Here is a 19339-nt window from a genome sequence, read left to right on the forward strand (position 1 = left end):
CCTCAGTAGCCCCAAGCTTGGCTTAGGTGGACTTCCTTCCAAAAGCACTGATCACAAAGGCATCATCAATCAGGACATCCTGTGTGACCTGACAGTCATATTCTAGATGATATTCACATCCACTCTACACCCAGAACAACAGGGGTCTCAGGGTTTATATTTCCCAATAACATTTTATCTATGTTTGAAAGCCAAATATAAGTGTTCTTAGGAAGCAAAAATATAAGCCAAAAAAGTCTTTGAATTTCATTTATTCATTTCTTATGAAACATTTTAGGTTGTTTTAATATGAAACAATAAAGGGTAACTCAATGAACACAAGTGCTTACAAATAGTGTATTTCTCTCTGGTAACATTCCCACTCCCAAACCCCTAAATTTGGTGTTTATTGTTTTCATATATGTCTTTATATTTTTACTATATGTATGTCCCTCAACAAAACTGGCATTATTTTGTTTTAAAACTTTGTAAATGGCATCATACTACTTATCATTTTTTGTTCAGTACTATTTCTAAGACATTTTCATGTTGTTACAATATAGCTCAGGATCAGGGGTTGTCAATTTTTCTTAAAGGGCCAGATAACAAACATTTTAGGCTTTGCAGGTCTTAAGGTCCATTGTAGCACAAAGGCAGCCATAGAAAATATGGCTGAGTTATAGCAGGACTTTGTCATATAATTTTCATGTGCCATGAAATATTATTATTTTTTTCCCAACCATTTAAAAATGTAAAAATCATTCTTAGTTCCTGGGCCAAACACAAATAAAAGAGGGTCCAGGTTTAGCTCAAGGCTATTGTTTGTCAATACTCTGCAGATTATACATTTTACCCCCTTTGATGGTACTAGTTTGAACTCAGGGTCTAGTGTTTGCTACAGGCAGGGCTCTACCACTTGAGCGATCACCTAGCCACAGATCATTCATTTTTATTGTTAGTGTTCTACCACACATTCATTCATTGAAAAATACTAAGTGTCTATCAGATACTGCTGTAGCTTACACACTGGTCCTACTTTTAAGAAACTTACTGGGTAAGTAGGCATTACTCAATAGTGAGATGAAGACCCTAAGACAGGTTTATATGGCCTGCCACGAGAGCTGGCAGGAGTGGAAGCAGGACAGCTGGTTTCACATTGACACAGTAGTTAAGAAAGTGGTCTCTGGAGCTGGGCCACCTGGCTGAGTTCCTCTGTCACTCCATTTTTTGACTGTGTGACCTTAGACAATTTACCTCTCTGTGCCTCAATTTTCTTACCTGTAAAATACAGTGTATAACATTATTTATTGCATAGGTTTATTGTGAAAAATTAAAATGCCACAGAAGTGGTTGAGGTAATATGTGTAAAGCACCTAGAAGAGTGTCTGGATCATAGTAAGCATTATATAAACACTTTGATTATTCAAGCCATAGGATCATGGAAGGCTTTGTGAAGGCAGTATTAAGTCAGAAATTTAAAAGACAGGTAGACCTAGGCATACAGAAATGGAGAGAAAGGCCTTCTAAGATAGAACAATATATGTGAGAGCCTAGAGTAGCAAAGGACAAAATAGAAAACAAGTCAATCAAAGGTAAGTAAAGGCGGAGGGTGAAGAAATAAATTTAGAATGGAAGGTATGGCCAGATCATGGACTCCTTGCACTGAAGGCTAAGGAGCCTGGACTTTGTCCTCTAGCTGATGAGGACTTCCAAGTTTTATGAACTGGGAGTCATGCTGCTGCCAGGACCTGACAGCTGTGGTAGACAAGTCAGAGAAATGAGGGTGTCCAGTGTTAGGTTACATTTCCCATGATCCAGGGAGTGGGACCTCTACCAGGGCAAAGGCAGTGTGCCTTAAAAATTCACTGAATGTAGAAGAGGACAGGGAAGCCTTTCAAAAATCATTGGTTTGGAGTTTAATGTCCCCCAAAAGTTTATGTGTTGAAGATGTGGTCCTTAATGTTACAGTGTTCAGAAGTGATTGGATCACGAGAGCTCTGACCTTATGAATGGATTAATTCATTGATAGATTCATAGCCTACTGGGTTTCCAAGGAGGCTGTGCTTGCTATAAAAGTGAGCTCTCTCATTGTTTCCGGGCAGCCATGAGTGGCGGCTTTCCTTCACTATGTGCTGAGTACTGCCTCACTACAGGACTTAAAGCAACCAGGGCCAAGTAATGATAGTCTGAAACCTCTGAAACTGTGAACCAAAATTAACTTTTGCTTCCATCTCAGGTATTTTGTCACAGTGACAGAAAGGTGACTAATACAATAACCATAGTTTTACACCTGGGTGATTGGAAGTATGGTGGTGCCATTACCTGAAACGGGAACAAAGAGAAGATTTAAGGAAGTCATGATTTTGCTTCTTAACTTGTGAAGTTGAGGACTCCATATGGAATTGTCTAATAGAAGTAGAGCCAAGAGCAAATAAGTCTGGGCAGAGGTACAAGCTAAATGTTTTGAGTTAATCCTTTCAACAACTTGAGAAAGGGGTATATGAGCATGTCCACTTTAGAGAGCTCTCTAGTCTTTTGTTTTGTTTTTTGAGACAGTCTCACTGTAATCCTCCTGCCTTTCTCTGGAGTAGCTGGATTACAGATGTATACCACCATGCTTATCTTGATTATCACCATTTTAAAAAAGAAGAGACAGAACCCAGAGATGTTAAGGCAAACCCCATAGTTCATAATCAACCACTCTGCTCTAGTGCCACCATGGCAGGCCTTTTAAGTGCTCCACCAAGCAGTCCCTTAGATCCTGGCTCAGAAGCTACTTGGTATGATTCCAGTAATCTTGGATTATTTACCTTCTTGGATTTAGCAGATTATAAGCAGGTATAAAGGGGAGAGGCATTCTAATAGCAAGAGAAGTGGCAGCTGACAACCACAGGGGAAAGAAGGGCATCTGTTTTGGTGCTTGTTAGGTGATACAACAACAGCAAATTAAAAAGACCAGTCATGTGGATCCTAGCCCTGTGTCTTACCTGCCTTGATCTTTTATGCAAAGACCTTTGCATGAGCACTTTGTCACTTCTACTAATATTTATCATATGAAATTAAAACTGAGAAATTTAAAAATATTCATTAAAAATTATGGTAATAAACTGTGCATGGTGACAAATGTCTACAATCCCAGCACTTTGGAGGCTGAGATTGGAAGATTGTAAATTCAAGGCCAGACTGAGTTATGTAGTGAGACCATCTAAAAAGAACAAAAACAAAAAGTTACAGTGGTAAACCTATCACATGTCAACACAAACACATTCTAAATGAAAAATAACTATATTTTCTGAAAAAAAAAAGAATGAGAAAAGTGGTGTTTTTATTTACTTTTGTGCAAGTCTCTTTTAACACCAGGCTTAAACAAAGACAGCTAGGTTCTAAAATCTGTTTCTGCATTTAATCTGTGAGGACATCACGTGTTCTAAGAAAAACTTCACTAGAATGAGAGTGAATAAATTAAATAATGCTTGGCATTCTTAGGAAAGACATGCTGTGTTCACTGAGTCCTGAAACGGTCTCAGGGGCACTGCAGGGTCCCAGGACCACACTTTGCAAACCACTGACCTATGAAATAAACCCGAGGCTCTTATCAAGAGGAGCAGGGCCCTCCTTCCACGTTCTGGCTTCCTTCCCCTTCCTGACTTCAGCATCACTACCATCTCCCCATGACCGGCACACTCCCGCCACACCAGTCCCGCCAGCCCCGGTCGCCGTGGCGCGCCTGCCAGGAGCCTCCCTTGCAGACTCCTTCCAGAGCCAGCCCGAGCGTGCGGACAACAGACGCCTCCGACGCCTCCTCGCACGGGGTTGACCGCTGCCTCTGAAGTCACACCGCTGCACGTGGATCTCCAGGCGGCACGGCCTCGCACCAACTGCATGACCTTGGGCAGTAGCCTGGCCTCGCTGGACTCCTTTCCTCACCGCTAAGGCGATGAGGGGTCGAAACAGAAGCGTGCAGCAAAGAGCCCGGCAAGAAGGACGCTGTGCACCGCGCCTGGTACCCGGGGACGTGAAGGCACGAGTCGGGGCAGGGAGCCGCCCTTCTCCGCTCTAGCTCCCCTCGCACCCTTGCGCGGACTTTACGCGCAAACTTATTTTCTCCTCACACCAATGCTGGCCAGCGCGTTAGAGAAGAACGCCGGGTGAGGAGGTGCGAAAAGAACTCGCTCAAGGTCACCACAGGGTCGGCCACTGGCAGGAGCGGCGGCGGGAATCGAACCGAAGTCCGAGTCCCCAAGCCCTCAGCCGGCGTCAGTTCGCGTGTGAACCGGCCCGCGAGTCGCGACGCCGGACCGGGAGCGAGCGAGGGGGCCGGGGGGTGGGGCGAGGAACCGTCCGCGGGCGGACAGCGCGAGGCGGGAGGCTCCCTGGCGGCGCCTCCGCCCCCCGCCCCACCCGCGCGCGAGCCCAACGGCCGCGGCGCGCGCCACCTCGCGGCGGGAGGGAGGGAGGGCGGGGCCGGGCAGCCTCCGCCCCGCCCCCCCGCCGCCGCCGCCGCCGCCGCCGCCGCCGCCGCTGCTGCCGTCGCCGTCGCCGCCTCGGTGGAGTCCCCCGCGGCCAGCCCGCTCGCCCGCCCGGCCACCGCTCTCTGGAGCCGCCACCGCCGCCCGCCCCTACCCGCGTCCTCCCTCGCTCCCTGCGCAGCGGAAACATGGCGGCGGGAAGAGAGTGAGCCGCCGGCGCCCCGCGCTGCCGCCGCCCGCAGGTAAGCGCCTGGCCGCTGCCGCCTGCCGCGATCGCGCCCGGAGGGGCAGTCCGCGGCGAGAGGCCGACACGGGACCTGCGTGGCCGCGGCGCCCGCACCTCCGGGCCGCGGCCGCTGTTTGTTAAGCGGCCTGCTAGTCCGCGGCCCTTCCCCGGCGGTGTCAGCCGGGCCGGAGTCCCGGTGGCCTGCGTCGCATCTGTTCGGGCCCAGTGTCCGGTCGGCGGCCTGTCGCGGCAGGGACGCCGGGGGCCTTTCCGAGCGGCGGCAGCGCGCCGTAGCCCTGCCGGGCCGTGGTTGGACGGTCCACGCGCGAGCGGTGGTCTCTGCGAAGTCCCTAGTCCGGGCAGCGAGGACAGAGTGTCCGGGGCCTGGAGCTGTCAGCCGCCGTGCTCCGGGCCCGGAGAATTCACGGGTTCCACCTGCTCCTGCCCCGAGCCCCGCCGCCAACGGGCAGGGAGAGCGGTTTCAAACCTCAGTCCGGGGCGGGAGCAGCCCTGGAGGGCTGGCTGGACACGTGAGCACAGCTGTGAAAGGAAAGGGTTCCCGGGGATGGGCGATCCCCAGAACGCCGGAGATCCGAGGGGAATTTGGAGTCAGCCGGGGTCCCTTTCTCTCATCCCGGGATGGGATTCGCAAATCCTAAATAATACCCTAATGATTTGACGAACCTGTTTGGACAGCTCTTCGAGGGATAGGGACCTAGCTCGTCCCGTGCCAGGGAAACCCGTTCTGTTCTTGGGCAGATTTGGTTCTAGGTGGAAAGAAACAGCTGCATCCCATCCTTCCTAGTGCTTTTCCAGTACGGACAGCTCTTAAACTATCAAGTGCGTCCTCTCCCCTCCCCAGCCCCCGAGTCTTGTCTTCATTAATTTCCCGTTCTTTCCGTCATTTCTCATACCCCGTGGTGTCTGACTCGCTCGCTGACGAGCCTTAATTTGCTCATATCGTCTTTAAAGAAGAACTTATTAATGTGAACAAGGAGTCAAAACCTTGTACGCTTCTGCAGGAAGTTCCCTGGCCCCAAGGATTGACCTGCTTAAATAAAAAGTACGCTCCCTTCCTCATTTCTGTGCTGTGTTTTGAACTTGTTAAAAAAAAAAAAAAAACTTGTCTAGTAGTGTTTGTCTAAAGAGATCCTGTTTTATAGAAATTTTTAGGTTTTCCTCCCTTTAAAAAAATGTCTATAAACACTTTGTCTAATGAACTAATGGATATCAAAGGTTTAAACGTGTTAAAGTGCTATGCATAGAGTTTATTATTTTTACTTTGAAAAGTATTGAGACCTAGTTTGGTGCAAAACTGCAATTTAATATTTGGTTGGAGAGGGAATTCTTTATTTGAACTCTGCTCTTTTCTAACTGCCAGCAGAAGGCCCCAAATTACTATGAAAAAGAATACTATTTTTTTTTTTTTGCTCAATTAGCAGCATAATTTTTATTCTTTTTAATCACTTAGCTGTAGTGGTAATATGGAGTTAAGTTTTTTTAAAAAGTATCTTGTATCGGTTTCCTAAAATGCTGCCTGAGCAACCCTGTGGATTAGTAATTTCTTAAACCCAGCAGAGATGTGATGGCTTTGTAGATAAAATGCTAAGCTCTTATATTTGGGAGTCTGTTCAAGTTCTAAGCGAAATTTCGCTGTGTTTATACCTTAGGCAAGCACAGACCAGCAGTCAAATTTTTTTCCCCCTGACAGTTTAGGACCTCAAGTTTGCTAGGCAGGCGTTCTACCTTGAGCCATATCCCCATCCCATTTTTATTATTTGTTAGGTAGAGTTGCATGTTTTTCCCAGGGGCATCCTCAGACTTCTATCCTCCTATCTATGCTTCCCTTGTAGCTGAGATGACAGGTTTCGAGCCACCATGCCTGTCTTATTGATTGAATGAGGGTCTTACTAAGTTTTTGCCTAGGCTGGTCTCAAACTGAGATCCTCCTGATCTCACCTCCCAAGTAGCTGGTATTAGAGGTGTGAGCCATCATACCTTGTTTTTAGTCTTTATGTTTTCACTTTTTAAATTAGTATTTTTGAAGTTTGTAGCACATATGTCAAGTTTTTATTTCTGATATGTTTGTGCAAATGCTGTATCCCTTTTATGTAAGTTGGGTAAAATTTTGTGTAGCACCTTTCTGTATAGAACTGTACAGATTCAGAAAAGGTTCTGAACCCTGTAAAGGACTTGGAGTTAAAGGTGAAGGGTTCTAAACTGTGAGAAAGTACTGGTGAACATTTCAATGAAAATTTAAACTTGGCATGTTCTAGTCTTTACACTTAGGTACCTACTATGTGTCAGGTACTGTGCTATGTACTGTGCTTAGCTGGCTATACCCAGGTGAATTAGGGATAGTTCCAGTCTTTGTGGAGCTGGAAAATTAGAGGTTTAAGTAAGTAATCTCAGAATAAAAGGTAACAGCTATGCATATGATGCTGTGGTTGTTTGAAAATTGTCTGAGGACTCTTGGACTTTGCCTTGGAGTTGAGGGAAGGCTTTGGGAAAAGATGGTCCCTGGCCCAAGTCTTAAGTGCTAAAGAGTAGTAAGGTAGGCCAAGATGAGTAGAAAGTATGGTTTAAGCAGAGAATACAACTTGTGCAAAGGAATCGAGTGAGGAAAGGAATGCTAAGAATATAACTGTAAAGGTAAAAGTGGTAAATTGTGAGACTGGAAATACAGGCAGAAGCCATCTAGACCTAGTGTGCATAAGTATCTCAAAATTAACTCAATAGCTGATTTATTTTAGTCACTAAAAGGTTTTCTTTTTAAAAACCAGGCGTTGAAGTAACATTTTTAAATGATCATAGGAATGAATTTGATAAAACCTGTGAGACTTTGTGATTGATTGGATGTGCAGGTGAGAGAAGTAGTTTAGCGTGGTGCTCAGGTTTCCAGCTTGGGTGACCAGGAGAATTATGCTAACACTTATGGAGACAGGAAATAATGGACAATGAGTTGTTTTGATCTTGGAAACGGCAATTTCTTGAGTTCGATCAATGAGCAAATGTAGTAGAAGTAAGCTAGGGGAAAAGATTGCAGTCAGAAGTGGAATATTTATTATTATTATGGACTTGAGTTGTCTGATGTGGATCTGTTGTAGGTGACAGCTGGATCTCTTTGGGTAGCTAGAATACAGCAGAAGTGAAGCAGAGTGTGACAAGAAACTGTGAGGTTAGTTATATATTGAATACGTCATCTGTGTGGCTAGTGAAGTAGTTTAGGATGATGGGACATGGAAAACTGAGGAAGACTGTGACCCAGGTGCAATAAAGATAGAGGATTAATCTGGAGGGTGTTAGATGACAGATGAGGAGGTGGAGTGGAGAGTGATACAGCCAGATGGTGCAAACCTACAAGGAGGAGTGATTTTTAAACACAGGAGTGAAAAAGTAATGGTTTTTGACTTTTCCTTTCTGCATGCAGGGTTCTGATCTCTTCATCTTTATTAGGGACTCATATTAATCATTCTGTTTGCTCTGAAGAGTTTGATATTAGTCTTGAAAAGAATTGATCGAGGTTGAATCCTTTCTGTTAATAAATAATGACAAAAGGGTTTTCTCTGATGATTGGTGAGTGAATGGGAAACAATCAGATAAACCAGTGAGGTCATTCCCATAGTTTCTGGGCATAATCAAGTAGAAAGAGCCTAGGTTTTTGGATTTATCAAGATCAGAATTCAGATCTAGGCTCTGTCACTTACTAACCTTGTGATTCTAAGCAAATTGTTCAGCTTTAGTGAGCTTTAATCTTATCTGTCAAAAATAAATTCTAATTTTATAGGGTGTTACAAAGGTAACATGAATATATATGTATATATACATACATAGAATCACTAGAGAATCGGTTGGCACTTCATACATGCAAAGTAAATGTTGGTTCCCTTCTTCCTATTTCTGAGAGGCTTATGCTCTGCTAGCAGAAATGAAACTTTTTCATATTTACCTAAATTCTTAGGTGGAATACAATAAATACCCTAAGGTAGATAAAAGCAGTTCACAGGAAGAAGCCGTCATTTCTCAACAATTAGAAATAAGATTAGGCTTCACAAGCGAGATGAATTTTCTCTGGGCCTTGAAAAACAAATTTCAATGATTAAATAATATTTTAGGTAGAGATACAAAGAAAGTCATGTATACAATATGTTTGTTAAAAGTTAATAGCTGCCACAAATTTGAATATTGTATTCGTGTAAGTCAGTAGTGGAATATGACTAAAGAGATGGGTTTAGACCATTGTATTAATGAGTTGAAACTGTACACTTTGGAGTTGCCTCTAGATATACTAGGGAGCGATAGATTGCACATCCTTTCTCCCTACCTCAGTTTACTGTGTGTAAACTTTATAGGCATTAATTCAGAACTTCAGATTTTTGTTTGAAGTAGACCAAGTAAGAAATTCCACGTTTGAAAATAAGCCTCTTTGTGGGCCAAGTACAAAAAAAAACCTACTAGAATTTATTTTGACATTGTAGTTTAATTTTTGCTGTAACCTTGTCTGGTATATAGGCTTAGTGAGGCTAAGAAACATCTAAGATCTCACTGAGAGAAAGTCACCAAAATACTCTGATTTCAAATTCTGTCTTTTCATCATACTGAATAGCAGCCTGGGTTCCTCAGTGTCAGTAAAAATTAACTGTATCACCATAGACAGGTCACTTTAACTCTTGATTACTCACTTTCCTAAGGTTTAGCTAAGATAGTATATGTAGGGCTGGGAACATGGCTCAAGTGATAGTATGCTTAGCATGCACCTGCAAAAAAAAAAAAAAGATAGTACATACATCATATTTCATGAGCTAAATAAATCTTTCTTCCCCTTAAGTCGTTCTGTCAGGTATTTGGGCCACAGCTACACAAATGTAATAAATATGGATAGTCAGAAACTTGAAAAGAAAATAATTTTGACATAAGACATCACAGAAAATAGGCCATAGAAATGAGAAGATAGTGAAGGCCCAATGAAAACAATTAATGTAATTGAGTGTCTTTGACATAATGTTGGTCACATATTAGGTACTGAAATAAGAAATATTGAGTCCCTCCTTCCCCATCTGTAATTGATACTTTTTGCCAAGGCTTTAGTGATAATTGCAGCCACCAAAGATCTAGAACTAATTATTTTAATTAGTTTGATGTTTTACCAGATAAACCCAGCAAGTCTTATCACCTATTATTTTGTCCTAGCCTCTAATCATCTGTCATCTTCTCTTGTGCTGACTGGCTTCTTTCTTTCTCCCAACTGTTCTTGTTCACTCCTTTTCAGACATTCCCTTATGTTCTTTCAACTGCGATTTCCTGTATTGTTGGCCATTTTTACTAGTGTTTTTGTGTGTCCTAGTGTTAAGGGGTAGCCAGGCTCTCTCCTGAGTCCTGAAGAGAGTATTACTTTCTCTGTAGCCCCTTCAAATAGATGCAAATCATTTTCCTGTGTCCCTGTCATCCCAAGGTAGAGAATTGATGTTAACTACTGTTTTACTCACCACTATTTCTAGACCATTTCTTTTCCTTCTTCTTGAATCCTCCATGTTGTCTGGCATAGGGGCTATACCACTCTTGTTTTCTGATACTTAACGTTTTCTCTATCACGTAGGACCTGGCGCACATGATCTCCCTTCCTTCCTCAATTACTGCACTCATCCTGAGAGACTTCAGGGTTCACTTGGATGATTTTTTTCCCCTAACACATTGGCCTCTTAACTAAAGTAATCATCTCATTAGCTAATCCACCCCTGTACTAGCATTGTATAACCTAGAGATGGTTCACCTCTGAAATTATAAATGAAGACATTCAGCTTTGTTCAGAATGTCTCCTTTTACCTGACCTTTGATTATCCCCACTATATCCTTTCTTTGACCTTTATCACTTCCTTCCCTAATTTACTTAATTCTCTTAGTCCAGCATTCTACCATTCACTGTCTTGCCATTATCCTCTATTCCCATGTTCCATTTCCCTGTCCCTGTCTGAACAAAATCCCAACCTTGATAAATCAAACTAACTGCTCTCTTTTTGCCAAACTAGCTTTACTGAACCCTGACAGAGAAAAGTCATTCAATTACATTGATTGCTTTCATTGGGCCTTCACTACCTACTCATTTCTAAGGCCTAGTTTCTGTGATGTCTTAGGTCAAAATTATTTTCAAGTTTCTGACTACCTGTATTTGTTATGTTTGTGTAGCTGTGGCCCAAATACCTGACAGAGCAACTTAAGGGGAAGAAAGATTTATTTAGCTCATTATTTCAGAGATTCTAGTCTGTAGTCCTTAGCTCCATTGATTCTGGGCCCACAGTGAGGCAGAACATCACAGCAGCAGGAACATGTGGAGAAGGAGGCTTTTCACCTCATGACATACAGGAAGCAGAAAGCAAGGAAGGTACTGGGGACCAGTGTCACCTTCAAAGTCATACCCCTAGTGACCTCCTTCCTTCAATTAGGCTACTAAGGTTTTCAGAACTTCCCCAGATAGGGCCAACAGCTGGTGACTGAGCATTCAATACATCAGCCTGTGGGGGACATTCCATATTCAAGCCATAACATTCTGCCTCTGCCCACAAAGGCTCATGGTGATCTCATAATGCAAAATGCATTTGGTAAATCTACAAGAGTCCCCAAAGTCTTAACAGTTCCAGCATTGTTTAAAGTCTTCTAAGATTCAAGGTAAACTCTTAGATGTGAGCCCCTGTAAAAATAAAAACTTAAGTACTTCCAAGATAAAATGGCACAGAGTAAACATTCCTAATACAAAGGGAGAAATGGAGCCATAGAAAGGAGGGATGGGACCAAAGCAAGACTGAGAACCAACAGGAAAAATATTAAATCCTGTAGCTCCATGTCTATTAACACAGGGCATGTCCTGTTGTGATGTGAGCTCCAATGGACTTGGGGAGCCCTTTCCCTATGACCTTGTCAGCTACATGCTACAAGGCCTCTCTTTGGAATGGCTGCCCTATTGCCTGTGGCTTTCCTCAGCAGATGATCCACATTCCTGGCAACTGCTGCATCCTGGGGTCTCCATTGCAGTTTAGGCTTCACCCTCACAGCTTCATGCACTGCCTTCTTGGAGGCTGCTTTACAGCCACACATTGCCTGAAATCTGGGTGGAAGCCTCCATGACCTCATAACTTTTGCATTCTGCATGACTGAAAAACTAGCATCACGTGGATGACAACAGCTTGACAAGTAGCCAGCCCCCTTTGGACCATGTCTGAAGTGGCCTCTGATTGCCTGTGCAGCTGAACTTGAGGAAACATTTCACTAGGCTGCCTTGTGCATACAGATCACCCTGGAGCTTTCTTTTCAGAGCAAGTTAAAACCTTTATACCCTTGATCCTGGGATGGGTGGGGTCTGACCAGTTACTGAGATGGCATCAAGGCATTTTTCCTTTTGTCTTGGTGCAAAGTACTTGACTTCTTTTTTTTCCTTATTTTCCCAGTTTGGTCTTAAACTCTATGTAGCCCACACTGGCCTGAAATTCACTGTGTAGTCTAGACTGGCCTTGTTTGAACTCATGATTCTCCTGCCTCAGACTCCCAAGTGCTGGGATTACAGGCTTGTACCGCAGTGCCCAGCTTGATTTCTTTTTTAACGTCACTAATATCTTTGACAACCATGCCTCCTCCTCGTATGCAACTTTACATGTGCTCCTTTTCTGGCCAAATTTCACATTTTTCAGTTTCTGCTTTTCACTCCTGATTCTCACTGTAAATCTAACTAAAAGCAGCCAGCAATATCCATGCCACAGTCTGAATGCTATGTTGTATTGAAATTTCCCCTGCCAGATTAATTAGTATATTACTTTTAAATTCAGCCTCATTCAAAGTTTCAGGATACAGACAAAATGTAGACAAATTCTTTCAATAATGCAACACAAATAGCCTCTTGTTTAGTTCCCAATAGAGTCCTCATTTCTACCTGAAACCTTATGAACATAGTCTTTACCCTCTGCATTTCTGTCAGCATTCTGGTCTTCTGAGCTCCCACTAGAATTGCCCATTAAGTTTTACTGACAGCATTCTAAGCTTTAGGCTTTTTTTAGCTTACTTTGGAATTCTTCCATATTTCACCTGAAAACCAGTTCCAAAGACTTAAGAACCACATGGTCAAATTTAGTCACAGCAATTCCTCTTCTTTGGTACCATTTTTTAAAAATGTTGGTTAACTGTTCTCGTTGCTGTGACAAAATACCTGACAGAAGAACTTAAAGAGAGAAATTATTTATTTTGTTTCATGATTTCAGACAATTCAGTCTGTGGTTTTGCCCCATGCACTTGGGCAGTGGGAACATGTGGAATGAGGCTGTTCATCTCATGGAAGACCGGAAACCAAGCAAGGAAGGGACTAGGGATCCAGTATCACCTTTGAACAGATCCCCCCCAGTGACCTACCTTTAAATTGCCTTAATTTCTGAGGTTTCTACGACTTCCCAAAATAATACCACTTGAGGGCTAGGGCCTGACTCAAGTGGCAAAGCGTTTGCCTAGAAAGCACCAGGTCCTGAGTTCAAAACCCCAGAGAACAACCCCCCCCCAAAAAATACCAAAAATGTTACCATTAGTTGAGGACCAAGCATTTAACATGTGAGCTGTGGGGAGCATTCTCATTCAAACCATAACACAATCCTAATTTCTCTCACTTTCAGTACATAGTCCCAGTTTTTACTTAAAAGAAAAACTAGAGATCATTAATGGAGACTTGTCTCACTCACCTTCTAGCAAACTAAATTACCTAAAATTGTATACCTGTGTTTTCCTTCATCTTCCTCTTACCAAAGGCTAAATATGTGTGCTCCATATTTTCATTGCCTTCAACCTCTTTCACTCTTCTGGCTACTTTATATTGTGAGTCTACTTAGTCTACTAAGTTAATGAAATTTATTTATCAACAAGTAATTTTTATAAATTGCCTACCCTTCATACTCAAACTTCTTGAGTTATATACATTTGATAAATAAAATTTCTCACCCTTTTTCACTGTACCCTATCTTTAATCTTTATTATTTAATGATAGCAGTAAGGTTCTGTTTCCTCATCTGAAAATAGGGATAATGATAGTACCTATTATGTACTAGAGTACCTCAAGATTTTTGTATTTTTTAAAAAAAAATTATAATCTATGTGAAGGATCTCAGGACAGTGTTTTTTTTTTAGCATACTATAGAAATGCTGTAAATGTTAGAGTCATATATGTAACTTTTACTATTAGTTTTCTGCTATTAGTTACTGCTAGTTATCTCAATTTTCCAAATACTTGTAAGGAGATAATAGTTTCCTTAACTTTACAAATAAAGGAAACTGAGATTTAAGGGTTCAGAAATTTGCCCAAACACACAATAAGAGACAGAGTCTCTAATCAAAATTAACTGCTCTCATCAATATCATCAGTCTTCTCCTTGGTGTTGATGTGGATGAAGGGATAGGGAAAGCTATTTCCAAACCTTGGCAGCGGCATTTCATATGAATTCATGATAATCTCTTCTTCCTTAAAATGTTTTCTCTACATTGCCTTCGCAATCTCATTCACTCACTTGGTTTCCAATAACATTTACATATTCACAACTCAAATTTCTTATCTGTAGTCAAGATATCTCTTCTAAATATTAGACCTTATATTAAGCTACCTACAAACAGCTGTGTACCATGTCTGCCTCAAAGTCAGTATGCCCCAAACTTTAATCAACACTTTTGTCACTTTCCTTACTCACCCCATGTTTGTTTAAGACAATTTATTTTCCTGGTTGGGGGAACTTCTGGTTTAGAGAAAATTCAGTAGTTCATATAGTAGTTATCATTGGTGACCCAGATAGAGAGGCATAGTCCTTTTTATCAGGAAACTTACTAAAGTCTTAGGCAACAAATGCTACATAACTGCATAAAAACAGTTTGCAAATTCAGAGGTGAAGGGAAAAGCCACTCACTTCTGGGGTGGGTTGTATACACTCTCCAAATTTATTGCCTTAGAAAAGCTCAACACAGATGATTCAAGAATAGAGGCTGGGATAGAAAGTATGGGAATTAGGGAACAGAGATGCTTTAGGAATGATAAGAGTGAAAATCTATCTTTTTAATCCTTGGAACATTACAGAATCCATTTTGGTAAGTTTTCATAGTATAGATAAATTCTAGTTGTTTCTTGGGAAAATATTATAGATTCAGTTATCAGAAGTTTGTTGGAGCATATATTGGGCAGTAGACATTTAGAATACAGAGATATAGGAAATATTCAGTGCTGTGCAAGCATTCATAGTCTACTAAAGGAGACAAAAAAGATAATTATATTGCAATATAGCAAGTAGTATAGTAATGGTAAGTGTTATATGGTAGGATATCTCTTATAGGCTTAATTATGTCCCTACAAAATTCATATGTTGAAGTTCTGACTTCCAGTATATTTGGAAATGGGGCCTTTAAAAGAGGCAATTAAGGTAAAATGAAGTCATGGGTGGGCTGTAGTGCAATATGACTGGTGTCCTTATAAGAAGAGGTTAAGACATGGACACACACACAAGAAGAACATGGCCATCTATAAGCCAATGAGAGAAGTCTCAGAAGAAATTAACCGTGCTGGCACCTTGATCTTGGACTTTCAGCTTTTAGAGCTCAGAGGAAATAAATTTCTGTTATTTAGGCTACCCAGTCTGTAGTATTTACAGTAGTTGTAGCAAGCTAATATAATACCCATCTTAGAGAAGCTGGTATCCAGTTCTGCCTTGGAGTTTCAAAAACACTGCTGTAGGTAATAGTGGAAAGATAGAAGGTGGGGAAGGATAATCACAATTGCAGAGTATTAAGGATATTGTCACATACATTTTCCTATTTAATTTGAAGTGTGTAATAATCCTGTCAGATAGGTTGCTAGGTCATTTATTTTCTGATAAGGATCTTAGGTCCAGATGGAGGAAATGATTTTCCCAATTGCACATTGCTAATTAAGAGTCAGAACAACTCCTTAAAACAAGGTCTTCTTGCTACAGATTTTGTGCTTTGTCCAGAATGACTCATTGCCTCCTCTGACCTTCTTTTAAAAACCCTGTGCTGATTGAACCTCTTACTGGTTCTCTTGAAGTTTCTCTTGAAAGTCATCATGAATTAATTTTCTTAAATTTTGAAGCATATAAAAACTGCTGCATTGTTTTTCTCCTGTGTATTTTTTGTAGCCATTATAGCTATTCACTTTTAAAACTGAAGTGTATAAATGTATTCATTTTAGCCACTATGTCTATTGGTCTTTGGCTTATTATGGGCACATTGCCAAGTGTTTTTTTTTTTTTATTTGTTGTAATTCCTTTACACTCATGCTTACGTAGACTCTGCCTCTGGGGCATTCAAACATGATGTAAATAAGTCTATTTTAGCCACTATGTTCTGTTAAGTATAATAGAAAACATAAAAGCCAGCATATTTGTTCTTGAAGATATTTAAGATGAAAACAGATGATTTATAATTTTAGACTTCCAATCCTGGTTTTGTGGTGCCCTGCTGTGCTAGAAAGACTTCAAACCACATTAAATTTATTTCTTTAAATATAAATGAATTTAGTAGTATGAAAATTTATATAGAGGGCTGTAACTCCAGATAAATGAAACATAGGAACTTAGAAACATTATCTAATTTCTTTGTGTTCAGGTTTTCATTTGTTCATTTATTCATCAAATACTTACTAACATCTAGTAACTGCCAGATGTTTTGCATGTACTAAGACCGATAAATGCCATAATTTTTAAAATGAAAAGACCAACCATAGAGTTGAAAAACATATTTGTGGTACATTTAACAGCTAATTCTTAGTATTTTTAATAATAAAAGTCCCTACAAATGGATTAGAAAAAGACAAGTCAATAAAAATGACAAGATGTAGACTAGACAATCTAAGCATTTATTAGTCATTCACTAGTAATTTATTAGTCATTCACTAGAAGACAAACTTCTCCTGAGATACCTTTTCAAACCTATCAGATTGGCAAAATTAAGATACCTAATAATACCAAATATTGGTGGAGACATGGAGTTAAGAGAGCTCTTCTACACTATTGACTGGGATAGAAATTGCACAGTTATAGTGAAAAACAATTTGGCCATACCTTAAAATTAAAATACCCATAATCCACAATCCATCCAGAAGTTCCACTCCTAGGGTGTGTGTGTGTGTGTGTGTGTGTGTGTGTGTGTGTGTGTGTGTGTGTGTGTGTGTGTGTGTGTATCCTTTAGAAACTCTCCAATGTATGCATCAGGATGTATAAAAATATTTGTGCAACATTGCTATACCAAAAAATTGAAACTAGTCCAAATATCTATCAATAAAAGAATGAAAATATTGTATTATATTTACCTAGTGGACTTTACAGTAATGAAAATGAATGAACTAGATCTATATAGTAACGGAAATTTCACAAATAAATGGTTGAGTGTGAATAAAGCAAATCATGGAACACATTTTGTAAAGCTTAAATTTTATTGCAACTGAGTTGTGAATATATAAATATCTACTCATTTTTCTTTATGCTTTTTATATATGTGAGTTATTTCATTATATAGTATTTTTAAAGAATAATAACATACAATCCTTATGAGTGTAATCAGAGAGGAGGGGGTAGCAAAAGTAAGGAGATGTTAATAGGATGCATCACATAAAATTTCTGGTTTTGTAGGTCTGAAATGGCCTAATTCAGGCAATTTCAAATGGTCCAACCTTTAAGATAACAAATGATATGGTTGGAATATATTCTACTACGAGAACACGAGGGCAAAAACAACTGACTGCCAAGGCAGAGGAGGAAGATGATCTTTGGCAAGCCTCCAGAGAGAGAGAATGACATTTGAATTGGATATTTAAAGTTGAGAAGGAGATAAAGAAAAGAATGCAGGACTTTCAGATAGGAAGAGGTAAAGACTTCTTTTTTTTTTTTTTTTTTTTTTGGCAGTACTGGGGTTTGACTATTGTGAGTCTTTTGTGCTTCTATATGAATTTTAGGATTTTTTTCTAGTTTTATGAAGAATGTCATTGGCATTTTGATGGGGATTGCATTTAATCTGCATATCACTTTGGGTACTATGGACAGTTTAATTATATTGATTCTTGATTTTTTTTTCCTCGTACCTCCCTTGTGTGCTCTCGCTTTATCATGTGATCAAAGTCCAGTAACCTTGTGGTGCTTACCCTTGATCTAATGTCTGCATATGAGGGAGAACATACGATTTTTGGTTTTTTGGGCCAGGCTGACCTCGCTCAGAATGATGTTCTCCAGTTCCATCCATTTACTTGTGCATGATAAGATTTCATTCTTTTTCATGGCTGCATAAATTCCATTGTGTATAAATATCACATTTTCTTAATCTATTCGTCAGTAGTGGGGCATCTTGACTGTTTCCATAACTTGGCTATTGTAAATAGGGCTGCAATAAACATGGGTGTGCAGGAGGCTCTGGAGTAACCTGAGTCACATTCTTTTGGGTATATCCCCAAGAGTGGTATTGCTGGATCATATGGTGGATCAATGTTTAGATTTTTAAGAAGCCTCAAAATTTTTTTCCAGAGTGGTTGTACTAGTTTGCATTCCCACCAGCAGTGTAAAAGGGTTCCTTTTTCCCCACATCCTCAACAACACTTGAGGTTAGTGGTGTTGCTAATGATGGCTATTCTAACAGGGGTGAGGTGGAGTCTTAGTGTGGTTTTAATTTGCATTTCCTTTATGGCTAGAGATGGTGAGCATTATTTCACGTGTTTTTTTGGCCATTTGAATTTCTTCTTTTGAGAAAGTTCTTTTTAGTTCACTTGCCATTTCTTTATTGGTTCATTAATTTTGGGAGAATTTAGTTTTTTGAGTTCCCTATATATTCTGGTTATCAGTCCTTTGTGTAGCTGGCAAGTATTTTCTCCCACTCTGTCGGTGTTCTCTTCAGTTTAGAGACCATTTCTTTTGTTGAGCAGAAGCTTTTTAGTTTCATGAAGTCCCATTTATCTATGCTATCTCTTAGTTGCTGAGCTGCTGGGGTTCCATTGAGAAAGTTCTTGCCTATCCCTATTAATTCCAGAGTATTTCCTATTCTTTCCTGTACCAACTTTAGAGGTGGGGTCTGATATTAAGATCCTTGATCCATTTTGAGTTAATATTGGTATATGGTGATAAACACGGATCTAGTTTCAGTTTTTTGCAGACTGCTAACCAGTTTTACCAGCAGTTTTTGTTGAAGAGGCTGCTATTTCTCCATCGTATATTTTTAGCTCCTTTGTCAAAGATAAGTTGGTTATAGTTGTGTGGCTTCATATCTGGGTCCTCTATTCTGTTCCACTGGTCTTCATGTCTGTTTTTGTGCCAGTACCATGCTGTTTTTATTGCTACTGCTTTGTAATACAGTTTGAAGTCAGGTATTGTGATACCTCCTTCATTGTTCTTTTGACTGAGTGTTGCCTTGGCTATTCGTGGCCCCTTGTGTTTCCATATAAATTTAACAGTAGATTTTTCAATCTCTTTAATGAATGTCATTGGAATTTTGATGGGAATTGCATTAAACATGTAGATTAATTTTGGGAGTATCGACATTTTTACTATGTTGATTCTACCAATCCATGAGCATGGGAGATCTCTCCACTTTCTATAGTCTTCCTCAGTCTCTTTCTTCAGAAGTTTATAGTTTTCCTTGTAGAGGTCGTTCACATCCTTTG

General features: G+C 40.6%; 1 protein-coding gene across 11 annotated transcripts in view; it reads left to right on the forward strand.

Moving 5' to 3' along the window:
- The first annotated feature begins 4492 nt into the window (after positions 1-4492).
- Scmh1 (Scm polycomb group protein homolog 1) overlaps positions 4493-19339 on the forward strand; it is a 177611-nt gene continuing 162764 nt past the window's right edge. For 8 of the 11 annotated variants that reach the window (XM_074080442.1, XM_074080443.1, XM_074080446.1 and 5 more), the window contains exon 1: positions 4495-4690. The gene's annotated coding sequence lies outside the window, so the exon portion shown is untranslated. Of the gene's footprint in view, positions 4691-17298; positions 17560-19339 lie in introns of those variants that run through there. The other 3 variants (XM_074080445.1, XM_074080444.1, XM_074080451.1) reach the window with 2 other exon arrangements.

Source organism: Castor canadensis, chromosome 7 (genome assembly GCF_047511655.1).
Source record: "Castor canadensis chromosome 7, mCasCan1.hap1v2, whole genome shotgun sequence".
Taxonomy (NCBI): Eukaryota; Metazoa; Chordata; class Mammalia; order Rodentia; family Castoridae; genus Castor; species Castor canadensis.